This window comes from Terrapene carolina, unplaced genomic scaffold, assembly GCF_002925995.2.
Source record: "Terrapene carolina triunguis isolate 2854851 unplaced genomic scaffold, T_m_triunguis-2.0 Scaffold30, whole genome shotgun sequence".
NCBI lineage: Eukaryota > Metazoa > Chordata > Testudines > Emydidae > Terrapene > Terrapene triunguis.
In genome coordinates, this window is record NW_020664381.1 from 7,859,441 (window position 1) to 7,868,164 (window position 8,724).

An 8,724-nucleotide genomic window follows, 5' to 3' on the forward strand; every position below is an offset into this window, starting at 1 on the left:
GGAAGATCACGGTAGGGAAAGTTGAAATGCCCATTGTGATCCTTGGAGATCCCGTTAATGCCGTGGCTCATGAAACCCTACACAGGGAGCCTTGACAGCAGCAAGGAACGGTTCAACTACAGGCTGAGCCGGTGCCGAATGACTGTGGAGTGTGCCTTTGGCCGTTTAAAGGGCCGCTGGCGATCTCTGTATGGGAAGCTGGACTTGGCCGAAAACAGCATCCCCGCGGTTATATCCGCGTGCTGTGCCCTCCATAATATTTGTGAAGGGAAGGGTGAAAGCTTCACTCAGGCATGGACCTCCGAGGTTCAACACCTGGAGGCTAAATTTGCACAGCCAGAGAGCAGGGCTATTACAGGGGCCCAGCGCGGGGCTGCAAGGATTAGGGATGCCTTGAGGGAGCAATTTGAGGCTGAAAACCAGCAGTGATATCTGGTGCCCTGCACGGGAGTGAAGTGCAGTAGTTCCAATCTTTAGGAATCAGTGTTTGCTAAGCAGACAAGCAGACTTGCAGTGCCTGTTTATTTCCTGGGCTAAGGAGTCTTTTACTTTATGCAATAATAAAGAATGTTTTCAAACCCAAAGAATCCATTTATTGAAAAGAAAAAAAAATATTTATTGAAAAGAAACAAGGGGGTGGAGTGGGGAACAGTACAATCACAGATTCGCGTATGTCCTGTCTGGTATGCTGTGCAGTGAGTGCTGCACTTCAGGACAGCTATACTGCATGGTGATGGGGGTTGAGTGCAGAGGGTAAGGGTCGTGGTTTTCAGGGCTGGGTGGTGAAGATACTGGTGTTGGAGGCAGCGGGTGGCGTGAAGAACACGGAAGTTGGGGAAAGTGGGTTGGAGGTGACAGTGGGGCACAACGGAAAGAGTTTTGGGACAAGGGCTGTAGGATGGGGTGGCGTTTGCGGTACTGCTCCTCTTTCTGCATGGCTACCAGCTCCTGGATAGCGTCTGCTTGGCACTCCAGGATGCTTATGAGCCTATCAGTGCTTTGCCGCTGCTGCGCTGCGTTTTCCTGGCGGATCCTGCTTTCTCTCTCCCTCCAGTCCTGTGCTTTCTCATTCTCTTTAATAGATTGCCGCATCACTTCTTGCAGCATGTCTTCTTTGCTTTTTCGCGGTCTCTTCCTGAGTCTTTGCAGTCTCTGAGCAGGCGATAAGAGGGACGGCTGAGGTCTCAAGGTTGATGCAGCTGTATAGGCAAAATGCAACATTTAACAGAGGCAGCATTGTTTATACCAGCCAGAGTAATGATTCCCCCCGCACTTAAGGAGTAGAAAACACACAGGGTCTACACAATAGCATAATTTTCCCGTCCGAAACAGAGCACACACATCCCACGGGAACCTCAAAATGGTGAGTAAGGGGGACTGATTGTTTCAGGGCTGCACTGTCCTCTGGGTTTCTGTGCCTTGGGGAGAGCCAACAGCTTCAGGGGGCACCTACACTGAACACTGTCCCAACATTTTCCACAGGAGTTCGTCCTGGACGATACCTCGCTGCTGAGGGTGACCTGGGAAGCAAGGGAGGGTCTTCTACTGCAATGCGCCTTCCGCCCTGGCCCATATGCAGCTTGCTTGTGTGCAGCAATGGTCCCCCTGCCACTCACGGCACAGTGGCGCGGACAAGTTAGCCTGGCTGGGACAAGGACCACGGTGGCTCTCCTGATAAACCTGCGCAAGCGCATTGCACACGTTCTGGATGAGACATTCGAGGAGATTACCGAAGCCGATTACCGCGATGTGATAAACCACATCAATGCACTATTCCGCATCTAGGCATACATGCCTAACCCTCCTCTCCCAAAGAGCCTGCACCGAAAAAATTCCTTCCTGAAAAAAAAAACGCTTACCGGGAACCTGCTCTTCTGTTTGTCCTCCACCAAGTACCGGCCGCTGCGACTGGCTACCTTCCTCCTGGCTCGAGAAGAGCTCCTGGCTGCATGGCTCCAGGGATTCTGGGGTGTCTCCATCCGGCCCACCACCATCACTCCCGTTTTCCTCCTCCTCCTCCTCCTCCCCCCCCCACACCGGCTCTGAAGTGTCCATGGTGGTGCTCGGAGTGGAGGTGGGGTTAACCCCAAGTATCGCATCCAGCTCTTTGTAGAATTGGCAGGTCGCGGGGGGAGCACCCGAGCGGCCGTTTGCGTTGCGGGCTTTGCGGTAGGCACTGCGCAGCTCCTTCACTTTAATCCTGCACTGCAGGGCGTCCCGGTCATGGCCCCTTTCCATCATGTCCTTTGATACCTTCCCAAAGGTATCGTAATTCCTACGGCTGGAGCACAGCTGGGACTGTACAGCTTCCTCCCCCCAAACACTGATGAGGTCCAGCAACTCGGCATTGCTCCATGCTGGGGCTCGCTTGGCGCGTGGAGGCCTGGTCACCTGGAAAGATTCGCTGATAGCACTCCACACCATGCCAGGCTGAGCAAACAGGAAGGGGATTTTTAAAATTCCCGGGGAATGTAAAGGGTTGGTCACATGGTTGGTTACCTGAGGCCAGGGCAGTAGAGTTTGAACTGATGACCAGAGTGGCTAGAACAGGCATTGTGGGATACTGCCAAATAATTCTGGAGGCCATTCACAGCGCATTGGGCGGCCACACTGGCGCCGCAGCACTGCAGTGGCAGCGCTGCACTCGCTATTCCTCTCGGAGAGGTGGAGTACATGCAGCGCTGCAACCACAGAGATACAGCGCTGCAAATGCCTTGCCAGTGTGGACGGGGAGTGAGTTACAGCGCTGGGGGCGGCTTTACAGCGCTGCAACTCGCAAGTGTAGCCAAGGCCTTGGAACCAGTTTTAAAACCTCCCTGTTTTTTCCTTCACTGATTAGCCATTCAACAACTAGATCTAAAGTAGATAACTTGTTAAACTTTTTGGTTTGAAAGAAAACTTGATTCAAAATCTTAATGGACTCACCCCGGAGCATGCTACCACTAGAACAAGAAAAGCTTGAGAAAGTACACAAAACAGGATCAATATGAGAGCTCATTTATGGAATTTTGGAGATAGTGTGAAATGTGCATTCAGGAAGATGGAGGGGGGGATTCTAACCAGCAAAACACATTAAATAATTCTAATGTCTAGATTGAGAGCACTCAGCTTTATATGCTCCAGAGCAGGGTGGCCCAGTGAACTGAGCTGGGAATACTTACAACAACTGCACTGGTGGTAGCAATGGTGAAAGTGCTGGCATGCCAGTCTTTCACCAGTGTATCACCTAGCCCTGCTTTGCACAGTGTTAGAAGACAATGATTACAATACAGGTGGCTTTTCTACGCTAGTGCTGTCACCAGTGGAACTACATAAAAAGTATCAATAATGGGTACTTTTACACAGAGGGGAAGCTACTGCAGGTAGTCAGAATGTATCTATACTCAATTCAGCCTCAAACTCTACCATTGCCTCAGACAGTTTCCCCTTTTTCAGCTTCTCAAAAACTATACCGAACTACTTGTGAGTCAAACAGCACTTCTAGTTCTTTTTTATTAAAACATCACAATTCAAATGTCAATGTAAATCTAAACAAGACTTTCCCTCACTCCACATTTTCTTCAGTCTCTTTCTGGACTGAACATTCTTTTCCCCCAACCCAGGTCCTTCCGCCTGGTGTTTCCTCATGCCTCTTTGGGGTTCAGCACCTCCCTGCAGCTTTCGCTAGGCCTTTTCATCTGGCTGGTAGGGAGAGCCTCTTTCCCGTGGCTTAAAGGTTGTGCAATATTGTTCAAAGCTCAGACTAGCTTCAGTCAGGGGATTCTCACCCTTAAAGCACCCCCTTTCCCAGGGGCATTTCCCCTTCTTCATTACCCATCTCGCTAACCTGTTAGTTTTCTCCTGTCTCAAGCGACCAGCCAAAAGGTCTTTTTCAGCCATCTCTACTTCCTTATCTCAGTAATGATCCCCACCAACAGCTCTTTCACTAGTCACAGTATTGCTCTAAGACATTTATTTTTAAGGCAAAACTCGTAACCTGCACAGTTCTACAGTATTGCACAGTTCTACAGGTATTCTAAGCACGATTCTTAACAGAAGGTTACCAAATATTCTATGAGAGAGAGAGACCTTGCTAAAGGAGCTTGGTCTAAAAAAGGAAAAGAAAGCTTGCTCAGGTCTGTGCCTCAGTTTCCCTACTCCACAGCAACTACTCAACAATTACCATGTGATTAGGATCACGTGCTGCCCGTGTTTCTCCACCGATTTGTTACCAGATTTGCCTGTTACTTTGGGGTACGCTCATTTATTAGGGTTACTCTTGGAGGGGAGTGGTTCTGTAATTCTATTAATGTACTGCTTGTGTCACTTGTGTTTCATATGGAGCTCTACTTCTCCCTTCTGCAAGTCCTCTCCCAATGACGCTATCCTGCAGGACCTAGATTCCCCTGGGCTGAGTTCCTCCAGAACCAGATGAACATACACACACACCTCCCTCTGAATGGACCAGGTCAAGCAGCACTTTCAAGCTGCAACCTTATATGCCACAGGTACCACACCGGAATAGAGTAAGCCTGAGCAGGCTGGATCGAACAGCACTTTCAAACTGCCACCCTTATATGCCCCTGGACTCAGTAGTCTGGGTCAAGCAGCACTTCCAAGCTGCCACCTTCGTATGTCACAGGTTCAGCACGTCCCTATCCCCACTTTCACGTTACAATTGTACTGGTAGTAACCCACTTGATAAGCAAACCCCATAGTATTTTTGGGTGCTACAGGGATCTGTAGCTTAGGTAAGAGAAGCGTTGCTGCAGAGTAAATGGGGAAGCTAAAAACACAAAAGAGTAAAGTTCAGAGGGAGAGAGAGGGAAGCAACCAGCTTAACCATAAAAGTTATTTATTGAATAATAGTGATAACTACACAAGGAGAGCCTAAACCAACATAACAGTGACATTATTAAAGGTTACAAAAGTCATATATAGAAAACTATACCTGATCAAACAAGTCAGGGTTAGAAAGTTATACCCGAGGTAGGAAAGAAAACTGACAGAGAGCGGGATTTCACCAGTCTGTGAAGCTTGAACTGGTCGGGGTTCCCAGGTGATGGTGGTAGCTCAGGGTCCTGAGTGCTGGAGACAGGCAGAGCCCCCAGGACAATCAGTCAGGAGAAGATGAAATCCCAGTGGAACTGATGCAGAGTTTGGATCCATGCATCAGAGCACTTGAACACAGGTAGGGGTTTTTGTAGAGAAACAATGGTTCAAGGGAGAACACTAGATTTGTTTATGGGTAAACTGGTGACTAAAGGATTTTCTTTAGGCTAGACAATAGGGGCTGACCACTCCTAGCTATGGGTGGTGTTCCCTCCAGGGAGCTCACAATACAGTTAGGCTGCTTCAGTATTTTGGATATCAATCAAGGATTCATTACTAGAATTGGTCTGATAACTGCTGAGCTGGGTGTGTACAGGCGTAGGTTCATTAACATCTGGAGCAGAGATCCCCCAGGATGCAGTGCTTCCCTGCTTTTCTGGTCCCAGAGTTCAGTGAGGTTCTTGCCTTGGAATCTCTGTTCTCCATTCTGTATGCTAATGGAGATGCCTCCCTGTCCCATCTTTGATGTAGATGAGGCTAGGGGAAGTTCCTTAATCCTGTCACCCTTGTCAGGAGGGGTCTAGGTGTGTCTCCCACCGCCCTTCACTGCTCTCTGCAAGTCTTTTCTCTGATCGGCTTTGGTTCAAGCAGAGGCTGGGGGGGGGGGGTGTCCTTTCATGAGTCAGACAGGCTGGATACTGCACCCTGGTTCCCCAAGAACACAGAACTGACTGGTATCACGGCACAGCCCCAGCACCAGCCGACCTAACTCCCTGCGGGAGGCAGGCCAGCCAGCCTGGGCCAACCAAGGCAGAGCGCTCTGGGAACTGCAAGAGGGGGCCTGGCCTGGGGGCAGAGTGTGGGCGGGGCCACACTAGGCTGTTTGAGAAGGCACAGCCTACTCCTGCCTACGATACCCACCGACCATGCTGGCACTGTTCTCCATCTCTGGTGCCAGGGAAGAAGCATAAAAAGCAGCGCTCCAAGAGAGGGCACTCTCCAGTGCCGAAGAAGGGCAAATGGGGAAGACAATGGAGTGCAACCCACATTGGACCACTCCTCAACCCCCGGTCCCATGGTGGCACCATCAACTCTGGTGCAGGACTCCCTGCTGATGCCAGGAAGAATCACAGTGCCTTCTACTCTGGCGGCTTTTGCACCGGCCAGGGCCTTGTTATCCCTCCTGGTACTGCTGACCTGGATGGGACAACCACCGGTGCTGATGGGCATGAGCAGGAGAGAACATGGTGCTCTAAGCTTCTTCCCGGCACCGGAATCTTTGGTACCCTCCAGGAGCAAGCCGACCTTGCTTTCTTTGGCGAGGTCGTCTGTAGTCCGGCACTGGTCCTCAGATCTTCAGCACTGCACAGTGGAAGTGAGGGGAACCACTCCACCATGGTCACTTTGGGAGGACTCTTCATTGGAGTCTGAGATGGAGCCCTAAGCCCACCCTAAGAGCCGCCTCTGGTACAGGTCTTACATCCTGCCAGACCCCGGTGCTGGTCCCCCTGCTGGTACCTGGCTAGGTGGACAGTAGCCCATGCAATGGCCATTCTGGAACCTATGGGGTTTTCCCCCCATACCAGGTTCGTCATCCTATCCGTCCTACTTGGTTGCATCCAAGTGGTGTGCTCCCGCACTGCTCTGCTCAGCACCGGACCCCGATTCCTGTACCAAACCTGGTACCAATATACAGGATGTGGACCCAATAGAGGTACTAGAGGCAGAAGAAGAGGAGGAAGCTCCCCCTCCGGTACAGGCCTCTTCCTTCTCCCCAGGTGAGGCTGCCTCAGGACCGAGTGGCTCGCTGCCCCAAGATGACTTTAGAGCCCACCAGGAACTCCTAAAGAGGATAGCAGCCAACCTGGGGCTAGAGGTTGAGGAGCTCAAGGAATCATCCCACAGCTTCATTGACATTCTGGCTGCAGCAGCACCATGTAAGGTGGCCCTATCCATTAACAAGGCGGTAATGGGTCCAGTCCCTGTGGCAGACCCCATCTTCTCTCCCTCCCACTTCGAAGAGGGCAGAGAAGAAATACGACATGCCAGCCAAGGGGTATGAATACTTATACTCTCACCCTCCTCCTGGGTCCCTAGTTGTATCGGCAGCCAATGAGAGGGATAGACAGAGCTAAGCAAGTGCTACCCCCAAACAGAAAGACTTAAAGAAACTGGATCTGTTTGGGAGGAAAATTTATTCAACGGGTGGACTACAGCTGCGTATATCAAACCAGCAAGTCTCAAACCATCTAGGTTGCATTTCCCTAATTTGTTTATGAGAAGGTCATGCGAGACAGTATCAAAAGCCTTACTAATTTCAAGATATACCACATTTACCACTTCCCCCCATCCACAAGGCTTGTTACCCTGTCAAAGAAAGCTATTAGGTTGGTTTGACACGATTTGTTCTTGACATATCCATGCTGACTGTTACTTATCACCTTATTATCTTCTAGGTGTTTGCAAATTGATTGCTTAATTATTTACTCCATTATCTTTCCAGGTACTGAAGTTAAGCTGACTGGTCTGTAATTCCCTGGGTTGTCATTCCTCTTTTTATAGATTGATACTATATTTGCCCAATCCTCTGGAATCACTCCAATCTTCCATGACTTTTTGAAGATAATCACTAATGGCTCAGATATCTCCTCAGTCAGCTCCGTGAGTATTCTAGGATGTATTTCATAGATTCTAGGACTGGAAGGGACCCCGAGAGGTCATCGAGTCCAGTCCCCTGCCCTCATGGCAGGCCCTGATGACTTGAAGATATCTAACTTGTCTAAGTAATTCTTAACTGGTTCTTTTCCTATTTTAGCCTCTGATCCTACCTCATTTTCACTGGCATTCATTAAGACCTTGTCTACACTACCAAGTTTTGTCACCAAAACTGCCGTTTGTCGACCCAAACCATGAGTGCATACACACTGGCAGGTGATTTTTGTCGGGGAGAATGCCTGGTTTTGGCGACAAAATACATCCACCCTCATGAGAGATTTACATCTTTTTCCTCTATATTTTTGTCGACAAAGTGCAAGTGTAGACACCACACTTCATTTCATCACTTTAATGGCCTCCAGGAGGTGTCCCACAGTGCCCATCCTGACTGCTCTGGTCAGCAATTTGAACTCCACTGCTTGCAGCCAAGAAAACAACCATCCGCCCCTCCCCTTTAGAAGCCCTGGGAATTTTTGAAATTCCATTTCCTGTGTGCTCGGTGTGGAGAGGTCTCATTGAATCTTCCCAGGTGACTGGTTATCACAGCAAATGCTCTCTTACTTGGACCACAGCAGAGCTGTTGGATCTGCTCAGTATATGGGAAAAGGAGGCTGTGCAGTCCCAGCTGTGCTTGAGCCACAGGAATTGGGATACCTAAGGGCACTATGATCGGGACACTCTGCAGTGCAGAGCAAAGATAAATGAGCTGAGGCAGGCCTACCATAAGGCAGGGTAGGCAAACCGTCGCTCAGGTGCTTCACCTAAGACCTGCCGGTTCTATAAGGAGCTGGACACTATCCTCGGTGGCGACCCCACCTCCATCACCAAGAGCCCCGTGGATACTTTGGAGGGCACGGAGGTGGCGGAAAGAGGACATAACATGGAGGACAAAGTTATTGATGAAGAGGTGGAGTTAGATGAGGATGTGCAGCTCCCAGTGGGGTCGCCCGATGGAGCAGGCAGCCAGGAACTGTTCTC